This window comes from Pelobates fuscus, chromosome 4 (assembly GCF_036172605.1).
Source record: "Pelobates fuscus isolate aPelFus1 chromosome 4, aPelFus1.pri, whole genome shotgun sequence".
Lineage (NCBI taxonomy): Eukaryota > Metazoa > Chordata > Amphibia > Anura > Pelobatidae > Pelobates > Pelobates fuscus.
In genome coordinates this window covers 4,956,803-4,978,187 of record NC_086320.1, presented here as the reverse complement: position 1 = coordinate 4,978,187, position 21,385 = coordinate 4,956,803, and positions in this window count along the sequence as shown.

Below are 21,385 nucleotides of genomic sequence, written 5' to 3'. Positions count from 1 at the left end.
CCAAGCAAATTAAGCACATTATTAACCGATATTGGCGTATCCTTAAATCAGATCCTAATTTGAGGGGAATTATCGGTGATAAACCACGGATTATTTATAGAGGGGCTAAAAACCTAAAACAGCATCTAACTACAAGTTGTATCAGGGACAAAGTGGAAGGAAAAAACCTTTTTGGATTAGAAAAGGGTTTCTATCCCTGCAAATCCTGCCTGGCCTGTAAGAGAACTTTATTTGGCAAACAAAAACAGACAGAATTCACCTCACATTCCACCAATCGTACATTCAAAATCCATCAGGTTCTAACTTGTAATTTCACTAATGTCATATACCTCCTCTGGTGCCCATGTGGTCTGCAGTATATTGGGATGACCACCAGAGCCTTTAAAACCAGGGTTGCGGAGCATGTGGGGAACATCCAGAGGGGGTATATGAAACATAGTGTATCTGCACACTTCACTGAAAAACATGGTAGTGATCCTTCATTGTTATCATATACTGTTATTTTTAAGAAATTCAAAAATTGGAGGGGTGAGAATAACGTTAAGGAATTGGCTAAGATAGAGGGCAAGTGGATCTTCGATGTGAACACCCTGTTCCCGAGGGGACTGAATTTAGATTTTGAGTTTATTCACTTTTTATAAAATTTATTCCCAAAAATTTTTTATTATCATAATTTTTTATTATCATATTTTATCTTTTTTCTCTTTTGCATTTGCCTACAGAGATACTGGAGGTTCCACCTGCGCTCTATCTAATTGCTTTCTATAGATGAGACCTTGCAAGGTCATATATTGATCTGTTTAAATGAATGTGCTTCAATGGTTTTTTACAAAGGAATTGTTCTATATACCTTTAAATCTCTCTCTATATGTAGAGAGATCGAAAATGGTTAATTAGAGTTTGTATTGTATATATTTTATATTAACCACCTTTTTTTTATATTTTCTTCATTCTGTTACTGTATTGTGCAAATATGGAACGCATGGTTGCTATGGGGACTCAAGTATTAAAGTTAAGAGCAACCTACATCCCCAACGCTGCGTTTCAGCGTGCGTTCCAGCCGGCCGTAAACCGGAAGTGACGTCACTCGCAAAACCGGAAGTGACGTGACGCCGGCACGAAATTGAATCCAGCTGAACGGCATAGATGGGACTTATAAAAGAAGACTGAATAGAACATGGAGACAAGCACTGGAGGAAGGCTGCTAGCCGAAACGCGTCTGCTTGCATCTATAACATTTGTTATTTGTTATTTTATGTGTTTCTTTCACTCTGGGCTACTATAGTAATAGGGGTAAGTGGAACTCCAATTTTGTTTCATGTTACATCATTGATTGTTTTGGGTTCCCTCCCCATAGTGCCCAGTAGTGTATATACTTTTAATATAATTTTAATGTATTTTTATACAATAAATATTTTGTACTCATTTCTGGAGTCCCATCTACTTGAATTATCTGGATCGCTAGCCAGTATTTGGCACCCCTGAGCCTGATCTACAGAGCCTGGTATGGCTCTGGAGCATGTGAGTGAGAGTCATATGTTCATTTACTTTCCATCAGTCATTATACAGTTTGCACTATGTTGTTTTTTATTTCTTTTTTGTCTTAGTCCATATCCCCATCAAGCTCTACGCTGTCTGTATTACAGTCAAGTTATATATTGGTAATATTACTCATTTCTTTTGCTGTGACCACATTGGGGAGGTGTATACACTGGTACATGTTCTTTTAATTGTATTACTGTTATTTGGTGCACAAGGGAAGCACTAGAGTACTGGTTACACCGATTATTGTATATACCTACTGTCATCAATTCAGTGAAGCGCCCACTCACTATTCCCTATCATTTCTTAGATGTGCTTGTTAGCCTTTTATTATTTTTCTATAGGGAAAGCATAGGGTCAGTTAATAGTTGTTGTAAATGGGCTATTTGCGGCCTCCATAGCGGAAGAGAATCCTACCTGGTCTTGAATGCTGATGGATCCTTATTCTCCCCCCCATTAGTCCTATAGATCTCCTCACCCTCATCCTCTCCTTTACCACCCTCCCCCTCCAATCCATTTCTCCCATCCGCTCTTCCTCCCTTCCGCCTATCCACAACCCTGCCCACCTCCATTGCTACATCACCGGTCTGCTCCCTTACCTGCCCACCTCCTCTTACTCCTTCCACCGATCCCTCCCCTTCGTCTGTCTTCCTTCCTACTCCACCTTCTTCTCCTCCTCCCTCATCTCCTGTCCTTCCTACTCCACCTTCTCCTCCTCCTACTCCTCCCGTCCTTCCTACTCCACCTTCTCCTCCTCCTACTCCTCCTGTCCTTCCTACTCCACCTTATCCTCCTCCTCCTCCTCCTCCTGTCCTTCCTACTCCACCTTCTCCTCCTCCTACTCCTCCCGTCCTTCCTACTCCACCTTCTCCTCCTCCTACTCCTCCCGTCCTTCCTACTCCACCTTCTCCTCCTCCTCCCTCATCTCCTGTCCTTCCTACTCCACCATCTCCTCCTCCTACTCCTCCTGTCCTTCCTACTCCACCTTCTCCTCCTCCTCCTCCTCCTCCTCCTCCTGTCCTTCCTACTCCACCTTCTCCTCCTCCTACTCCTCCCGTCCTTCCTACTCCACCTTCTCCTCCTCCTACTCCTCCCGTCCTTCCTACTCCACCTTCTCCTCCTCCTCCCTCATCTCCTGTCCTTCCTACTCCACCTTCTCCTCCTCCTACTCCTCCTGACCTTCCTACTCCACCTTCTCCCCCTCCCACTCCACCCGCTACTCATTCCTCCATCTCCCCACCACCATATCTATATCCTTTATATGCTTCCTCCCTTCTTAATCCCTACCCATCTCCTCCGCCCTACCCGTGCCCCGCCCTGGCACCTGCCCAAATGGCCTGGCCATTCTCCTACCCTTACCCCGCAACTCCGCCCTATTCAGCCAGTTCCCATGTACCTTCCATTGCCACACCCCCTACCCCGATCACGCCTACCCTGCCTCAACCTGCTCAAGTCGTGCCCACATCCAATATGGCAGCCCCCAGTGGTGTGGCACCTCTAGTGCCGGTCCTAATAATTCTTGCTCCTCATGATATTAATTCTCTATTGTATCCAGCCAAACCACCTTACCTCTCTAAGACATTTCCGTCCACAGACAACTCTGCCTGTACCTGACAACATCATACTTCGAAGAAAAGTTGCTCCGACCACTCTTCTGCCACTTCCCAGGGGGGAATACCACACTACGAAAAAGAATTATTCAGACTGATGGAAGGTATGCCTCATCATGACAGACCTGGTTTGGGGACTCTGGAAGTAAGACACATGTGTCATCACTGGGAGGTGGCTGTCCCTCATGTTTTTCTTCACTAAGTCCCCAGAAATCTCATGAAGGGAACTTGAATATCAGCTCTCTACAGAGGGAGGGGTCAACAAGAGAACTGTGAATGGAAAGACAGATACCCTCAATATCACACAGAAATGGTTGCTTTGAACAGATGAAAGAGGAAAAAAGACATCTCTCAACAGTGCATGCAGTAGCTTTGCCAGATCCTGACTCCACTCTGTTTGTGGATAGCTCTAGATTTGCGGATGAAGAGGGAAGGTACCATACTGGATTTGCTGTTGCTACAGAAGATCAGGTACGTCAAGCATCTTCACTTTCCTCACCCACATCTGCTCAAGACGCTGAATTGACAGCCTTCTCAGTGGCATGCAAAATGTCTGAAGGAAGACGTGCTAATACCTACACTGACTCAAGATATGCCCTGGGTGTGGCACATGATTTTGGATCAATCTGGAAGACAAGAAGATTTCACACAGCGACTGGCACGCCAGTTAAGCATAGCACGGCTATTAAGAAGTTGGTGGACGCCCTACTCCTTCTGAAGAAGTGGCCATACTGAAGGTGAAGGCCCACAGAAAACTGCTGCCGAGCAAGCCGCAAGTGCACCAAGGGAAGTGGACAGAAGAGTGTCCGCTGAAGAAACTTCTATACTCACCATGTAGATCCTATCCACAGATCTCAAGCTCCTGAAAGAATGACAAGCAGCTGCTGACCCTGAAGAAATACAAAGCTGGAAAACAGAAAGGGGCAACCCTTAAAGACGGGCTGTACTCCAACACTCTCAAGTTCTGTTTACCCAAAAAACATGTACTGGGTAGTGGTCCAGTGGGCCCATGGAGCTTTATACCTATCCAAGACCCTCATGAACTCTTTGATCTATAAATACTCTGAAGCACCTAGAATTACTCCTCTGATCAACAGTTACTGCCGATCCTGTGTCATTTGTGCCAAGGACAGCTCAGGCAGAAAAGGAGGAGAATCCTAAGCATCTAGCTAACTCTCACTATCCCTTTCAAGAATCCAAGTGACTATATCCAGGTGCCAGAGAGTTGCCGGTTCAGATATGCAATAGTTATAATAGACATTTTGTCAGGATGACCAGAGACCTAGCCGGTCATCAATGTGACAACCAAGGCCATATACCCACTGATGTGGGATTATTAAAAATCTTTATTGTACTTGTATTGAACTATTGTACTAACTCCATTTTAACCTCACACCTTGACAAATCCTCCATTTTGTCCTCCTAACCTGACTTCTTCATTCCTCCATTTTGTCCTCATAACCAAACTTCCTCATTTTAAAACTTCATTACATGACAGAATTTCCCAGCCCATATAACAATGGACAAAGACTGTATTTTCTATAAGGCATGATTAACTCAGGAACTGCTGACTTTCCCCTAACTCGCAACATAGTATAGTTTGAAGGCCACGAGAACACAGTAGTAATGAAATGTTCTATTCATAAGAGACCTTGCACCTGGACATGAGGCCTGATATCACTGACTGTGTAAAATGACGCTCAAGCCCCCCTTTCCACCGAGTAAACCTCATGCTGGGAAAGATGGCGCCTGAGCCTTCTGTACACACCCTTGTCCAGAACAATACCACCTCCCGGTGGGAGGACACCTAGCTGGTCACTCAAACCCCTGAGCCAATTAATAATATTGGTGGGTGGACACGAAGTTAGTCACATAATGTTTAATCCAATTAATGATGTTTATTTGTTATTATCTGATATTCAATGATGATGTCATTTTGCTTTTAAAAAGATCTGCACAACAGTTTTCCAACCAGATGGCATTAAAATTTCTGAAGTGCTTTTAACCTGAACTCCATGTGTCAGTGTGAGCTTACTTCTGCGTATACGCAATTTAATCATCTCAGATTTGGACAGGAACAGATAGACATTTAAACATATTTGTTTATTTCTAAATTAATCCACATCAATTTGGCGCCCAACGTGGGGCAACGGGCTATGACCTCTGGCCGGTGAGCCGTCCTAAGGAAGACAAGGTTGGACGGGGGAATCCTGGGGGTAGGAAAGGAGATTGATCACCTCCAGGTACACGGTAGAGACTTCTGCAGAGCCACCGGTATGTTCCGGCCCCTTTGATTGACCCGTCCACGTGTCTGTGACTGCTTCCCGGGAGGACATCAAAGACAGGTAATATCTTGCCCGGTGCCTCGTTACTCACTTGTTTACCTGCATTTTAGTCTATCTGTTGCCTGGGTGTGTTTGAATTGTTTGCCTGTTTCCCCATTTTGAGATAAAGGGGGGGTGGACCTGCAGGGGATTTGCCTGGGGTTCTGTCTTGCTTGTTTTCCCCTTTTTGGGATAAAGGGGGGTGGACCTGAGGGGACTTGCCTGGGTCTTCAGTATATCTGTCTATCTGTTTGTATTTTACCCCTTTTGGGATAAAGGGGGGGTGGACCTGAGGGGATTTGCCTGGGTCTCCTGTTGCCTGTTTTACCCCTTTTAGGAACCACGGTGCTGTGGTTGTAGGGAAAAAGGGGGGTTGACCTGTGGATGTGTTCCTGGGGGTCATCTTTTCCTGTTTAACTCTTTTAGGAGCCTCGTGGCTGGGGCTGTAGGGAAAAAGAGGTGTGTTGGATCTGTGGAGATTGTGTAGACTCATAGTTTCCTGGGGATCCTTCTTGTGTCACTTTGATAGCCTAGCTAGCTTCTCTGTGCACGTTACTCTGCTTGCAGAGTGGTGGTACCCTCCAGCTTTGAGCGCTGAGCTGGAGCCATTCCAATTTTTCTTTATTTGTGGTGGATGAATTCGGGCAGGCATTGCTGTTTTCATCGCCACGGAGTAGTGAGACTTATAAAGTGGGTTTTTATAGGGGCACTACAAGGGTGAGGGTAGCGCAGACACTATTAGTGGGCTGCTGTGTCGAGGGAGGCTGGCGGAACTCGGACCGGTGTCAGTTGTTTTCCGTGGCCGCAGGTAGTGGAGACACTACGGGGTTGAGGGAGGTGACTTTGGAGTAAGCACACGAGTAAAGGAAAGGGATTATTGTTGATTTCATTTGAACTGTGATGCATGCACTGTATTTCAATTGTACTGTTGTTTTGTTTGTGTAATTAGGAGTTATTTAAACTCCTGTGTCTGTCTCTAAGGATTTTTCCTTGCCTTTTCCTTTTTCTATACTTCCTATATTATTATTCTATCCTCTCCTATTTCTATTGTGAGAGAAGTGATTGGTCACACACTTCTCACCTCGCTCCAATTAGTGACTAGTCTACGTTTTGGGAAGACGCACTTGAGGGGGACCCACCCCTCTCGAGTGTCAGTCCACCATTGTGGACACTGTTTAAAACCTTTTTCCCCTATATCTGGGACGCCTGTATAGGAGGGGAATGGAACAGGGTTAGAAAAGCCCAATAAGGGCTGGCTAGCGCGTGTGATCTAGTTGAAGATAGAGATTGCTAAAGTGTGTAAAATTGCTGTGCCTTCATGTGGTAGATTACTGACAGAGAAGAAAGCAAGCTTACTGGTACAGAGTAGCAATGCTATTCAGCAGGAAGGTTGGGCTGAGGAAGAACTAGATCACAAAGGGTTAAGAATGTATGTATATTATAATAATTGCTTTTGTATTTTGTGTTAGCCATTACCCTGGTAGAGGGTGGGGCTTGCAATAATTGTAACGTAACTGTCCTTCCAGCGCTGACATGGTTAAAAAACTTCATGCTGGCTCTCTCCTCACCCCTCCCTCCTTGCCTTCTGTGAGACGCGAGGGGGGAGAGGGAGGGGTGACATTCCTGGTTTTTCAGTTCTGCGTTCAGTAAAATTAGTAGCTCAGTGTTTATTACGAAGGTTAGGAAAGTGAATCTGATGCAGGAATAGAGAATTATTTGGACGAGTTAAAAATGTAAAGGCAAGTGTGATTTGTTGCAATACTATGCAATGTGGATAGAGGGAATATGCAAAGTTGTTACGTTAGATTATGAAGAGAAAAAAAAAAAAATTGGTAACATGATGGAAGAGGGGTTATCTTAAAGAACATTTACTAAAAGAAAGTTCTAATAAACCAAGATTTCTTGAACAAATGGTAATACAATTAGGGATTGGTTTCAAAATGTTTTTACTGGATAATGTTTGCCTCCAGATTAAAAGACTGACTAACATAATTTTTTTGTTGTAAGCCCAGATATTTTATTATTGCATATGCATAGGAATTGAGACTTTGGGCATTATAGTATATTAATTCTAGATCTGTTACTAGCAGCAAGTGCTTAGCCTTATGCCTATCCCACGCATGCTTAAACACTTCTACTGAGTTAACCTCTACCACTCCAGTTGGAAGGCTATTCCATGCATCCACTACCCTCTCAGTAATGTAATACTTCCTGATATTATTTTTAAACCTTGGTCCCTCTATTTTTGAGACTATGTCCTCTTGTTATGGTAGTTTTCCTTCTTTTAAATATAGTCTCCACTTTTACTGTGTTGTTTTCCCTTTATGTATTTAAAATGCTTTTATCATATTTCCCCTGTCTCGTCCTTTCACCTAGCTATACCTGTTAAGATCCTTTAACCTTTCCTGGTGAATTTTATCCTGCAATCCATGAACCAGTTTAATAGCCCTTCTTTGAACTCTCTCTAAGGTATCCATATCCTTCTGAAGATATGGTCTCCAGTACTGTATCCAGTACTCCAAGTGAGGTCCCACCAGTGTTCTGTACAATGGCATGAGCATTTCCCTCTTCCTACTGCTAATACCTCTCCCAATGTAACCAAGCATTCTGCTAGCATTCCCTGCTGCTCTATTACATTGTACATTGTCATTAACAGCCAGAAACTGGAGTACAAGAAATGTGAATTAATGTATAGCCATTTATAAGCTTAACAAACTCTCCATTATCTTTTCCATTTATTTTCCGGAAGGCAATGTTATTTGTCTATTTTGTATGTTTTAAAAATACATTATCAGTAAAGAGTAGAATAAATTTTATCCCATTTACGAGACATAAAATTGTGATAATGTATATTTGTGATATAAGTAGGAATTACATTTTGAGATGTTAGATATAAATTATTAAATTAAGAACGAGAGTCAGGGATAGCGTCTGTCTCCGCGGACACAAGGCCCCGTGTGGAGAAGTGGTGGGCAAGCCATCATGGGCCACCCATGGGAGTGAAACGTTCGAGGCTTGTGGAGACAAGATGAGCATGTTAGCCTTTTATTATTTTTCTCTAGGGAAAGCTTAGGGCCAGTTAATAGTTGTTGTACATGGGCTATTTGCAGCCTCCATTGCATTTCTACCTAGTCTTGATTTCTGATGTCTCCTCCATTGCTACATCACCTGTCTGCTCCCTTACATGCCCACCCCCGCTTATTCCTCCCACCGATCCCTCCCCTTCATCTACAGTCCCCCACTTTCCCCTACTGCCCCTCCCTCTACTCCACCTTCTCCTCCTCCTACTCCTTCTTCCTGCTCTTACTCCTCCCTCCTCTTCCTACTCCTCCCTCTACTCCACTTTCTCCTCCTACTCCTTCCTCTACTCCACCTTCTCCTCCTCCTACTCCTTCTTCCTGCTCTTACTCCTCCCTCCTCTTCCTACTCCTCCCTCTACTCCACTTTCTCCTCCTACTCCTTCCTCTACTCCACCTTCTCCTCCTCCTACTCCTTCTTCCTGCTCTTACTCCTCCCTCCTCTTCCTACTCCTCCCTCTACTCCACTTTCTCCTCCTACTCCTCCCTCTACTCCACTTTCTCCTCCTACTCCTTCCTCTACTCCACCTTCTCCTCCTCCTACTCCTTCTTCCTGCTCTTGCTCCTCCCTCCTCTTCCTACTCCTCCCTCTACTCCACTTTCTCCTTCTACTCCACCTTCTCCTCTCTCCTCCTACTTCTCCTCTATTCCTCCTTCTCCTCCTCCTACTCCTCCCTCTACTCCGCCTTCTCCTCCTCCTACTCCACCTTCTTCCCTCTCACTCTATCCACTACTCATTCTTCCATCTCCCCACCACCATATCTATATCCTTTATATGCTTCCTCCCTTCTTATTCCTTACCAATTTCCTCCGCTCATAGACAACTCTGCCTCTACCTGACAACATTACATTTTGAAGAAAAGTTGCTCTGGCCACTCTTCCGCCACTTCCCAGGGGGGAATACCACACTAACGAAAAATTATTCAGACATGAAAGAATTGTTTTGGGCACTCTCAAGGAAATAGTGCGGTCCTGACCCAGATTCCCATGGAAGTAAGACACCTGTAAGGGGGGTGGCTGTCCCTCATGTTTTTTCTTCACTAAGCCCCCAGAAATCTCATGAAAGGAACACATGAAACACTAACAATCAATTTGCAACTCTCTACAGAGGGGGGGTCAACAAGAGAACTGTAAATAGAAAGACAAATACCCCCCAATCTCACACAGAAATAGGTGAGGAAACCTCTTCTACTGCTCCTCATGGTTGCTTTGAACAGATGAAAGAAGAAACAAGACACCTTTCAACAGAGCATGCAGTAGCTTTACCAGATCCTGACTCCACTCTGTTTGCGGATAAAGAGGAAAGGTACCATACTGGATTTGCTGTTGCTACAGAAGATCAGGTACGTCAAGCACCTTCACTTTCCTCACTCACATCTGCTCAAGACGCTGAATTGACAGCCTTCTCAGTGGCATACAAAATGCCTGAAGGAAGACATGCCAATATCTACACTGACTCAAGACATGCCCTGGGTGCAGCACATTATTTTGGATCAATCTGGAAGATAAGAAGCACCACTCAGCTGACTAAAAGCTGCCAACCAAGCCACAAGTGCACCAAGGGAAGTGGACAGAAGGGTGTCCGCTAAAGAAACTTCTATACTCACCATGTAGATCCTACCTACAGATCTCAAGCTTCTGAAAGAATGACAAGCAGCTGCTGACCCTGAAGAAATAAAAAGCTGGAAAAACAGAAAGGGGCAACCCTTGAAGACGGGCTGTACTCCAACACTCTCAAGCTCTGTTTACCCAAAAACATGTACTGGGCAGTGAGCCCATGGAACTTTATACCTATCCAAGACCCTCATGAACTCTTTGATCTCTAAAATACTCCTAAGCACCTAGCTAACTCTCAATATCCCTTTCAAGAATCCAGGTGACAAAGAGCTACTGGGTCAAATATGCACTAGTTATCATAGACATTTTGTCAGGATGGCCAGAAGCCTAGCCGGTCATCAATGTGACATCCAAGACCATATACCCAGTAGTGCATTGTGAAAGTTGCAGAGATCACTCAGTGGATTCATTGTTCCAGATTCAAGACTCTCTCTGCAACATGAGAAGTGACATTTGTTGATTTTGACACACTTTTGACTCTAAAGAAAAAATGACTTGTTAAATAAAAAGATACCAGCAAGTAGGTGTTTGATGGCCATAATAATGCCTGACCACCTGCCATCGATGGAAAGCCGAGGACCCCAAAAGGAGACCTCGTGAAGCTAAAGAGATCCAAACGCCAAGCTCCCTCAGGATTATTTGCCCATCCTGAGTTTGTGGTGATATTAATATTGACTAAATGATCCGAGTCCACCTACGCTGATGTAGCGTGGGACAGGTTTAATACTACAATGCATAAGCAAATGCGCCCTAGCCAAGGTTATTATGTCCATACACATAATACATGACAAGGTACTCTTGACACACCACATTCATGCTTCAGAACATAAAGAGGAGCACCCCTCTAAAGGGAAAGTTTGATTGATATATATATATTGATGCCATAGGTGTGCCAAGGGGGGTACCAGATGATTTTGCAGTAAAAGGAAAGTTTGAGTCCATTTTCCCAACCGTCACTGCTAATAATAATAATAATATTTTGATTTGCATTTATTATATCTATTGCAACCAACAACGTTTACCTGTCACCATGACTACTTGTGCCTATATTCCAGATAACACAAGTCCATATGGTAATGTAAGCTTGTCTATTTATGATGTCCCTCTGAAGAACTAAGAAGACTTTGAGAACCGTTACTCCAGTCATTTCTGTGCCTTGGGTTAACACGTCTTCCTGATACTAACTTAATAAAGTTTTTATCTCTTAGAATTTAACATTTCATAGGGGGGACTGATGTGGGATTATTAAAAATCTTTATTGTACTTGTATTGAACTATTGTACTAACTCCATTTTAACCTCACACCTTGACAAATCCTCCATTTTGTCCTCCTAACCTGACTTCTTCATTCCTCCATTTTGTCCTCATAACCAAACTTCCTCATTTTAAAACTTCATTACATGACAGAATTTCCCAGCCCATATAACAATGGACAAAGACTGTATTTTCTATAAGACATGATTAACTCAGGAACTGCTGACTTTCCCCTAACTCGCAACATAGTATAGTTTGAAGGCCACGAGAACACAGTAGTAATGAAATGTTCTATTCATAAGAGACCTTGCACCTGGACATGAGGCCTGATATCACTGACTGTGTAAAATGACGCTCAAGCCCCCCTTTCCACCGAGTAAACCTCATGCTGGGAAAGATGGCGCCTGAGCCTTCTGTCCACACCCTTGTCCAGAACAATACCACCTCCCGGTGGGAGGACACCTAGCTGGTCACTCAAACCCCTGAGCCAATTAATAATATTGGTGGGTGGACACGAAGTTAGTCACATAATGTTTAATCCAATTAATGATGTTTATTTGTTATTATCTGATATTCAATGATGATGTCATTTTGCTTTTAAAAAGATCTGCACAACAGTTTTCTAACCAGATGGCATTAAAATTTCTGAAGTGCTTTTAACCTGAACTCCATGTGTCAGTGTGAGCTTACTTCTGCGTATACGCAATTTAATCATCTCAGATTTGGACAGGAACAGATAGACATTTAAACATATTTGTTTATTTCTAAATTAATCCACATCACCCAGTAATGCATCGTGAAAGTTGCAGAGATCACTCAGTGGATTCACCATTCCAGATTCAAGACTCTCTCTGCAACATGGGAAGTAACATTTGTTGATCTTGACAAACCTTTGATTCTAAAGGAAAAGTTACTTAAAAAGATGTCAACAAGTAGGTGTTTTGATGGCCATAATAACGCCTGACCACCTGCCATCGATGGAAAGCCGAGGACCCCAAAAAGGAGACCTCGTGAAGCTAAAGAGATTCAGACGCTAAGCTTTTTCAGGATTATCTGCCCATCTTGAGTTTGTGGTGATACCAATATTGACTAAATGATTTAAGTCCACCTACACTGACATAGCATGGGACAGGTTTCATACTATGATGAATAAGTAAATGTGCCCTAGCCAAGGTAATTATGTCCATACACATAATACATGACAAGGTACTCTTGACACACCACATTCATGCTTCAGAACAAAAAGGAGCACCCCTGTAAAAGACAGGTTGGCCTGTACACATATATATATGTGGAAGGCAAAATGCCTGAATTTGTGGGAGGGGTTTATTTTCCTATTTAAATCCCAGCAAATCCCAGCTCACCTATCGTCGCCGTTTTAAAGTTCTGGCCTGCTCGCCTCCCTCTCGTCAGCACTACTTCCGGTCCTCTACAGCACGCTTCCGGTCCCGTCATTCCTTGCGGCTTTCCCGCCAGCCTCCGTTTCGCTCAGACGCTCGCAACTCAAACCGACGAACACGAACCGCCAAACATGCGAACACCAGGTAACCGGCGAGAATGGCCGCGATTGGGCTATTCTCGCCGTTCGAAACCTTCTCAATTCAAATCCTACATATTTCATACAGACAAAACAATACAACTGCCATACCATTTGTTCAAATTTTCGTACATTTAGTCATCCGGCTACCTAGAATCTTACATTCATTCAACCATACGAACGGCATTTCGTTGCAAGCCACGTTCACACAGAACTAACACCACAAGGTCTGCTAGCTTACAACAGCTGAGGTGATCATACAGGTGAATTGCGTTTTCTGGCTGATCTGCCAGCTGTGTTTCCACAGTCAGTTGTAAATCAGTACTACGGGTCAGTGCGAGCTCGTCATGACATGTTTGTTTACACAGTATGGATATGTATCGAGCACCACATACACAATGTGCTGGGTGTATTGTATTTATTTAATCTACAGAAGGTTAATCTGTAAACCTTGAACATTTACCCAGGTTCCTAAACAATTAATTCTTAAATGTCAATCCTACTGTTTCTCCCTGTCTCTCCCTCTCTCGTTTGCGGTGTCATGTTTGCTAATCGCTAGCCGCATCATGCGTCTCAAATCTGAACCCTGAAGCTTGTTGGGCAAAGTGGAACGCATATGCGTTCCAACGTGCTGAGCTATGGAAGCCAGTCCGTAACTAACGCGTGCTACTTCCGCATAGCAACCAACAACTTCCGCGTGGCAACGGCTACACTTCCGGGCACTTTTAACTGACACTGTGGGCAACCTCCTGGCTGCAGGTAAAACAGACTGGGCAACCTGGGTATTCATTGTATATCCAGTAAAACAATATTTACTTTCTTAAAATCAATATATATACGCTGTTACGGTGGTTTAATGCTGCTTACTTAGTTGTCTGATTGCTACAATATATATTACTGTGCCTTAACTTAGAGGCATACACTTTTCTGTTATCCATAATGCCTACACACTGCATTTCCTAGCGTGTTTACCATCAATAAATATTTTACCTTGCTAAACACAGTCAGTGGGAGGATTATTACATTTTGTCTAATCTAATGCAAAGTAAACATGTGGTATAGGAAGACTATTAGTGCTTCTGTGCTAGCCTGGCGACAGCACGATATATTACACCTCAGTATAACGCAGACTGTTATGCACATCTTACAGTCATCAGCAGACGCTTTGAATAAACACAGCTATACATACTTGACAATTACGCCTGCACATTTCATTACTAAACCCATATAAAGATTCAGACTTCGCATTTAAGACCGATCATAGCCTGATTACCTTGACCTGTACACCTCTGCACAGACAAGCACATATGTTTCTAAACAAAGTGCATTAAGCTCACACTCACGTTATCTGCAGTTCTGATGAACAAGCCTCGGCGAAGGCGAGTACACGTTGCAACAGTACTATGTACAAGATCCGCTTCTATACAAAAAAAAAAAAAAAAATCTGGCGCCCCGAGGGCCGTACATACATGCATTCTAGTTCATACATACCGACCATCCTGGACCCCGACGTGCTCAAGGGCACTCCAGTTCGGTCGGCCTTGCGATCCTAACTCATTACCACCCACGTTTCGTTCCATGGTATGTCCTCTTTCTCACTAACTAACCTTCCCTCTTAGTTAGCAGTGGCTGGCTGTCAGGTTCCTAGGTGTCCACTAGTTATTATTCCCCCAGGCTTCTTCGCCTCAGGTTAGTGGTCCCGCGAGGCCAACACCCATCCTCATACTCGGAGGTACTACGCCCCTCGGGCCAAATCATAGTTAGTCGCCTCGCATTGTGGCATAGAAAGGGCCTCACCTGTCACTCCCATTCTATCTTATGTTTAACGGTCACCGAGAGGCCGACACCCCGCCACAACGCTCAGTGGCCACGTTATCCCCTCACGCCAACGCATAGATAGAGCCTCTCAAGCCGCTTGGCAAATAGCAGGGCCTCACCTGTCACCAATCAAGAGTAATCGTTTCGCCGCATTTTGGCACTAGCTAGTCAGCCAGCACTCAAACACACACACACAGTTGGGGGACGGCATCCTACAGTACTCTTTAACACATAACCACTAGGTTTCAGATCCGGTGATCAGATCAGGTCTCCTAGCGGTTTATTCCCCGCCTCGTTATAGCTTAGTTTCATTTGGGAGCTCATTTACCCTTACAGTATTACAAACAGTATGCCAGAACTGTCATACAAGGCTAATCCATGCTTTCAATACGTCAATCACTTATGGACTAAGGGTCTACTAGATAATTAAATATAGCAGTACAAGGATACCCAAGTTATATATATTTCCCTAATGTGTCACTCACTTGTGATCCCATTATACCACATACACTAGGTGCATATCAATCTAGTAGAAACCAAGATCTGCGGTTTCCTCCAACAATTTGTTTCAGGCATTTTTATTACATATATTCTCAGTTAAACACGTATATTGGGCCTCATGCTGCCTTTATGTTACACATCGTACAGGTTTAGGACTTGCATTGGACCATCGTCAGGTCCTCAAGACACTTGAGTACATATAATGACTGCTTACAGTTTATGCATTACAGATATACTATTGTTACTTTGCAACCCATTAGGGGCTTTACAGTATATTGAGTTCTAAATTACTTACGTTGACTCATACTATCGCTTAATTATAACCTCCACGTCAATTTTACCAGCTATGCAGGTTAAACATTAGCTATCTAATAAAAACAGGGTAAACAGAATTTCCACTCGTTCATATCGAATATCGAGACGTCATTCGTCAGTCGTTACGAACGAACAAATAACATTCAAATCCTTAACAACTAATAGAGACTTGTCTCTGCTCGCTTGACATTTGCAGGGTTCTCCAGGCGCATTCAATTCATTCATCATGTTATTTAATATTGCATACATTTCACTATGTTATTTAAGTTCAAGAGGTCCATCAGATTTAACTTCGGTCATGCTATCTGTTACTGTTACACCATAGGCATTGTATAATACAGACATTTACATTCCCAAGCCTATCAAGTATGATTATAGGGTATTTATTATACAATCACGTATCATCTTTAAGCTTAAACCACAATCAAAGCTCCTTTTCAGCTTCCTATCTTAAGTGCACACTTTCTCCCTACTATGTATCACGGCATTTCATTCTATTTTTCGGTTCACATCACAACAGCTTGTTCGTCGGGTGCCTTTTTACAGTCCTTTTCACAGTGCTTCTATCCAGTTACTCACAGGTTAGGTTAACGCTCGTCCACAAGAAACAAGCCTGCCAAGGGTTAGAAGTTCTGAACTTAGTCAAATAATTTTGCATGAGGTCATCTACTCACCTCAACACGGAGGTTCCTACCGGCGATCCAACTCTGAGTTAGTACCTCGCAAGGTCTTGGATAGGCCTCACATATCACGACCACAAGTATAGTCTCTCTTTTACCGCCACCAACAGTTTAACAACTCGCCATGCGTAGTAGATACAAGTCCACGTAAGCCAAATCAAGGGTAGGGCCTCTCCCAGACACAGGGCGAATGGTAGGGCCTCGCCTATCACGGCATAGTCCTTATCTTCACCTATCAGTACTCGTTCGCAAGAAGCTCTACTATACGGGATATTCAATAAGCATCGAAGTTTGCATAGTTAAAACATATATATGTTTCTTCCCTCCTCACAGCATGCTACTAGAAATATCTCTAGGTAATGTACTATCTTCTCAAGTCCCCCGCCCTAGCCACTCCTATAGTCCTGAAGTCCGACCTTGCTTAAACGTTGTAGGTCGAGCTTAAAGACCGTACAGTCCAGAGATGCTCTGCAGGTCTATAAGATCTAATCATGCCTTAGATTAGAGTTTGTACGCAGGTGAGTTTTGTCTACGAATACTAATTCTAACATACTCTTCGGCTTACGATGGGTAAGTATGGTATATGATTAAGATAATAAATGTGTTACAGTTATAATGGTTGCTTGCACAATTTTTGCCACATCTCTTTGAAACCAGCCTACAATACTATTGAAACTATACCTACAGGAATTTAACATTACTTGTAGTCAAATTCCCAACAGCTCCCATTTTCTTTCTTAGTCAGTAAAAGCGCTGACAGGTGTCAGAGATCAATACTCCAAACAAATCATCCAAGTCACGTCCTATCAACAGTACAATCTATGGTGGAATTTTCAAATTAACATTAAGCCTCCCGTTTATAAACTACTAATTTAAGTCAGCAGCTTACTTGGCTCTCTACGATTTCTTGAGTCCAAAAGAAGTATTTTACTGTCGGGAACATTTGACCTTTACCCGTGCACCAAGAATTCAGGAAATCAACAATTGTTACATATCTACTCTTCATACCTGAACTCATCAGTCAGGCAATTTAAATTGTGCCCGGTTCAAAATTTATACTAGATCAGGTTAGACAGGTCCCGACCTATCCCTTACTATCTTTAATAACTGTGATATTTGTTACTTTAAATACTCCACCAGGCCTTAATCCTCCTACTCGGGCCACGCATCCCATGTCTATACAACAGCAGCCTCTAATAGGCGTGTTACGACACACATAAGTAAAATATGGGAAGTTGGCATACAATAGGAACATTCCTAACCCAGGAAACAGACGGTCTTTCGATAATATGACTAAATGATTACTAATTGTGAACTTAATCTTGTCTTATATTTTTGCCCTCTTTTGCAGGCCTGACCTCTCGTCGGTTTCGGCACACCTCAACCGACTTTGGTCCTTATCGAACCATATACCTTTAATTGTACGTCCTTGAATTACCCCGTACACAAGTGGAAGGCAAAATGCCTGAATTTGTGGGAGGGGTTTATTTTCCTATTTAAATCCCAGCAAATCCCAGCTCACCTATCGTCGCCGTTTTGAAGTTCCCCTCCCACCTCACCCTTTATTATTTACATCAAAATACCAGGTGGGCCCTCTTTTGCAGGCCTGACCTCTCGTCGGTTTCGGCACACCTCAACCGACTTTGGTCCTTATCGAACCATATACCTTTAATTGTACGTCCTTGAATTACCCCGTACACAAATATATATATATATATTTATTGATGCCATAGGTGTGCCAAGGGGGGTACGAGATGATTTCACAGTAAAAGACGAGGGTTGAGTCCACAACCATCACTGCTAATGATATTTTGTACTATATTTATTACATCCGACTGCACTTTGCAATAACACCAAGTTAGCGGTCATGGGGTTTAGGTGTCTTTGGGCTAACAAGTCTTCTGATATTAACAAATAAAGTTTATCTTTTAGTAACTAACATTTTAAGGGGGGACTGTTGTAGAATTATTAGGCCTCATATAATAATTGTCTTTAGGCCTCATAAAATTGTCTTAAAGAATGCTTTGTGCTTTGTTAGAAGAAAGTGTGCGTCAGCGGAACCATAGATTCCTGTTGAATGAAACATTGTAGCAACTAGCTTGCATGTTGATCTTAATAAAATGTGAAGTTACTAAAAGCCTTGAAAAAACTAGCCTTGAAACTAACAGTGCCAACTACTCAAAATGGCTGCCAAAGCACCCCTCCCATCGAGTGAACACCTCATGCTAACAAGATGGTGCTGGAATCTGGAGGAGAACTTCATGACGACAGTACTGACATAAGATGGCACACCCAGTAGGGAGGGCATTTGAATGAACCACTTAACACTTAACCAATTACTGATTTATAATTCTATGTTATCTTGAATTCTCCAGTGATGTAATAATGCCTTTATAAGGGTCTGCGCACCCACTTTTTAACAGATGCCATTAAAGTTCCTGAAGTTCTTTCATTAACCTGAACCTCGTGTCTCAGTGTGAATTTACTTCTGCGTGCACGCAACATTATTATTTTTAATTTGGACAGGAACAGATAGTCATTCAAACTTGTTGGTTTGCATAAAAGAATACACTACACTACTATCCTTCCCCCGCCCGCACCCCTGGGCGGTGCATGGGGGCCCTAAGACAAATCCCCCCCTCTTCAAAGGTGACTAGGGGTCCCCAAGCCCCTAGTCACCCACACCCCCATCCAAATAAAAACTATCCCCTACCTACCCCCCTCACCCTAAAAATAGTGAGGGAGGAATAAAATAACTAACTAACCTGTAAATAAAAGTAAAACTCACCATTTTATGTCTTCTTTCTTCTAAAATCTTAATTTTTCAGCCCAAAAAAAACAAATAAAAAATCATACCCGTCGAACGTAAAATAAAATAAAAAATCTGAGGGACTCCTTGGGGGAGGGGGTGACTAGGGGTTTGGGGACCCCTAGTCACCTGGGGGGGGGTTACATTTTTATTTAGGGCACCCACCCGCCGCTCAGGGGTGGGGGCCAGGGAGGGAGGACATTAGGTCCCCCCCTTATTGGTATTTAGGGCCCCCACCCACCGCTCAGGGTTGGGGGCCAGGGGGAGGACATTAGGTCCCCCCCTTATTCTAATTTAGGGCCCCCACCCACCGCTCAGGGGTGGGGGCCAGGAGAGAGGACATTAGGTCCCCCCCTTATTAGTATTTAGAGCCCCCACCCACTGCTTAGGGGTGGGGACCAGGGGGAAGGACATTAGGTCTCCCCCCATTATTAGTATTTAGGGCCCCCACCCACCGCTCAGGCTGTCAGGGGGGAGGACATTTGGTCCCCCTTATTCTAATTTAGGGCCCCCACCCGCCGTTCAGGGGTGGGAGCCAGAGGGGAGGATAATAGGTCCCCTCCCCATTATTTTATTTTAGGGCCCCCTCCCGCCGCTCAGGGGTGGGGCAATAGGTGAGCAGGGGCCTGCTCACTTTTTAATAGACATGCCCCTACTCGCGGTATAGCGAGTAGGGGCAAAATTTACTAATACAAAGTAATTTTTACTTAGTATTTGTAAATGTGGCTGAAAGACCGTGGGAATTAGGGAGTTATCTACTAAGCGGCTGCAAGAGAAATGCCGAAATGCCGAAGTTGCCGAAGTGTCGAATTGCCGAAGTCCCGAATTACGGAAGTTCCGAATTTTGGAATGCCGAACCGAACCAAAAATTTTCCCCATGCACATGCCTGTAAAAAAAGACTGTCCATCAAGTTCAACCATTATGCTGTTGATCCAAAAGAAGACAAAAACACAGATTGTAGCAATTTCCAATTATGTCACAAAAAAGGGGTTAAACTTCTTCTGACTCCATCAAGGAGATTTCTCATTGGATCAACAACCTGTTCAGATACCTACTAATTATATCTTTGAATATTCTGTTTTGCAAAAAACATCCAGGTCTTGAAAAAAAATATCTATAGAATATAGTTCTATGGAATGATGGGAGAGAAGATACCATCCCAGGTAATGGTTGGTGAACATTGAGTGATGGCTGAATATTGAGTGATGGCTGTACTGGTGGGGAGCACTGAATAGCTACTGACACTGGACTAACACCTAGGATACGGTCGAAACAACAGGAAAGTGGAGTCTGTAGACATTTTTATTGCAAGTAAACCAATGAACATGTAAACCGTCCCCCAGGAGCCAGACGCAGGACACCAGCATTTCACTAGACGGCTCTCGACATCAGATCTATATCCTGGGGGTTCTAATTTTTGGATTTTGACTTTAAAAACAATTTGCACACATTACTATTCATTTTTATTATTCCCACGTTCCTGGACCTCGGCCAGAAGAAACACACAGACTTTTTTTAATGGCTCACCAATGGGTACACCAGCTACTTAATGCAGAGAAAGGTGAAATATAACTAGAACCAATCAACCAATGTTGCCTCAACTAAGCACCTGGTCACATGAATTTACAATCTAGTAGAATTACGCATTTTGTTTCTGCGTTCAATAACAATGTTTTAAAATCTAGTTATCGCGGTGATTCCAGGCATTTACCGTCATTTCATCGACCACATTCCCTTACTCTCTTACAATAAATAAAATATATTTCCGATAAATATTAATATCACCGTACATCAAATTTCCACTTTACAATATGCTTGTGTTTAACCCTTTAAGGACCAAACTTCTGGAATAAAAGGGAATCATAACATGTCACACATGTCATGTGTAGAGTTGAGCGAACCCGGACTGTAAAGATCCCCCCCTATTTTACTTTAGGGCCTCCACCTGCCATTTAGGTGTGGAGGCCAATAGGTTTTTTTTTTTACAGTGAGCAGCCACTGGCTGTTCACTGTTTACTAGACATGCCCCTACTTGTGGTATAGCGAGTAGTGGCTGAATTTACTAATACTAAGTAATCTTTACTTAGTATTAGTAAATTTGGCTGAAAGACCAATTTAGGTCTTTCAGCCTTTTAGTAGATAGCTCCCTAATGCACATTAGGGCCCCCCCAATTTGTATTTAGGGCCCCCACCCACCGCCCGTGGGAATTAGGGAGTTATCTACTAAGCGGCTGCTTATTTTATGTTATTTTAAGTGATTTCCTCATCCACATTTGTTTGCAGGGCACTTGTCCTACTCT